Raw genomic sequence first — 2,588 nt, 5'->3', positions numbered from 1 at the left:
AATCAATGCAGCCTTCAACACTGGTGAGTTTCTAACATATTTGATGTAGAATGGGTATGTCTGAGCCACTGTTAGCTTATTGAAGGAAGTTGTGAGGCACATATATTCTATTTCATGTATATGTTTATACTGTCACTGCCTTCAAACACACCATAAGGTGGCATCAGGTCCCATTTTAGATTGTTGTGAGCCACCATGTGTTTTCTGGGTTTTGAACTCAGGACCTATGGAAAAGCATTCTGTGCTCTTAACTGATGACCCATTTTTGCAGCTCCAGCACATTGGTTCTAGACAGCTTAGTTTAAGGTCACTTAGGGAATTGGGTAAAATCTGAGAATACCTATTTCAGCATGGGCAGATCAGAAGACCCTTTGGTATACAGTATTTTGGAAGATCTGTGGTTCTTAAGCTGTAAGTCTAAAAATTACTAGAGAAAAATATCTGTATTTGGATTACTGGTTTAGAGCAATTGCACCTCACATATCCTTGAGTCATGGAGAGTGCATTACACCCCACTTCAAGCATAGGGGAATACATCTTAGGGTTCTCTCAAAGAAACACAATTTGGAGGACCCTTTGAAAGGAGGAAAATGTTGATTTATCCAAAAATAACCTATTAAAAATAGCATCCATTAGAGGTAGAAAGTCTCATACTACATTTGGGAAAGCAGAAATATCAAACACTCTTGTATCTTTTCAAGATAAAAGGTCAATTTTGGGAGGTAAGAAAGCCTGAATATTTCATTATCAAGGCTTCCTGTTAACCCAGAATATGAATATCATGCAGGCCATGCAACAGCATAATCAATCGCCAGTATGCTAGGAGGAATTTCCCAGCTATTTCTCCTGGTAAATCAGCTGCCTACTACAGAACATGGCAAGGCTTACTCGTTTCTACTGGACAACATATAAGTATATGTCCTGGGTTTATGAAATTGCTGGCTACTCTTAGACTCCGGCCATTGAAGCAAATGGGTCCAGATCCTTGGACTGAGGTAATGAGGTCAGAGAATCAGAAAAGAGCACTCAATGCACCGTATATCAAGGGAATCGATTTGTCATGGATTACATCAGATCTAGTTAGTCTAGGTCCTCAATGATCAGAAGAAGCACATACTATTCTACATGAGCTGGAAATTATATAGCACATTCTTATGGCTACAAATTGTTAGATACTCTTAATCAGAAGGGGGGGGTTGTTTGTACTTTTAGTCCCAGGGACATATGTGATGCTTCAATGTGCATCTGAAGCAGCTAGGAGTAAAAATTGTAAGATGTAGAGATGGTTGATGAGAAGTAAAAGTTCTAAACTCATGTTGCTCATAAGGGGCAAAGAAGGGGAAAAACAGGGCAACCTGTGGGTCAAAAAAAGAACTGAAAATGCCAGGGTAAAAGAGAGAAGGGCACTGGCCACCCTCTTGAGAAAGACTGCCTTACAGGTTCCATTTGGCAAGCTGTAAAGTTCTGGTGTGTCCTTGGGTCAAAGGAGTAATTCGGTAGAGAGGATTAAGTTATAAGCTTCCTAGAGCATTTATGATATCTCTTTTTTCATAGATAGCATCTGTGAAGCACATTTTTTTTTTAGATTGGGCATTTGAGAGCCTGCCTCTTTCAGGCTAAAGCATTCTGAGCCTGTCTGAAAGAGGACACATAGCCAATGTCCCTTTGGTGAGAACTGGAAAGTCTGAGTTCACAATGCTCAGACTGATATGGTCTGACATTCCCTTTTAGGGGAGAGGAAAGAACTACAGATCCCCTTTTGTTCCGTGATCCTTTTGAAATTGATTTTGATATGATGTATATATTTGTGGCCTCCTAGGACAGAAGGGTAACAAAGGGACACCCAAATTCACATTGTAATGATTGTTTTCTCCCTGGGCAAGAGAGAGCAAGTATCATGTCCTCTGTTTGAGATATTACATGTAATTACTTTGCATAACAGAGAATGAAGTGGCACCTCCATTTGGAATTCATGGATGTATGAATCCCACTAGGAAAATAGCCAATGGTGTGGGCTCCCATTTTTGTATTAATGGAAGTTATGTGTTTCTCTCTCTCTTTGGCAGTAGAAACACGTTTTGAGCACTACTTAGTAAAAACAGGGTGATTGATATCCTCTTGGGGTGATGACAATAATTTGACACCTCTATGGGGACTTTCTCCATCTGGAGATAACTCAATGCCTTCTTGTTCTGCAGGAGAAGTTTACAGGGCTATTTGTGTATTAGAGGCACTACTCTCTCTCCTCCTATTAGAAGTAGCCTTTCTGAGAATCTCATGAGGAGACATGAAATATCTGAGGCTCTCTTCATGATAAATATAGTGGTTTACATGCACTCTTCTCTAGGCATGGATCATGGTTTGCCACTGTCATGTTCTGAATGGGAAGCTTGAGTGTCCCATTGGTCAGAAAGGTCCTTTTCTGATAAGATAAAATAGATTTGGATGGTCTGTATTCACCTTGGTATGGTGGAGGACTTCTGAGGCCCACCTCATGAGATGGTGAGCATCGAAAGGCTCATTTAGCAGTATCAGAAGTAGTGAGGGTTATGGTAGTCACAGTTTTAAGATTTGCAACTTTTTTTCTG

This window comes from Mus musculus, chromosome Y (genome assembly GCF_000001635.26).
Source record: "Mus musculus strain C57BL/6J chromosome Y, GRCm38.p6 C57BL/6J".
NCBI lineage: Eukaryota > Metazoa > Chordata > Mammalia > Rodentia > Muridae > Mus > Mus musculus.
This window is presented reverse-complemented; position numbering follows the sequence as displayed.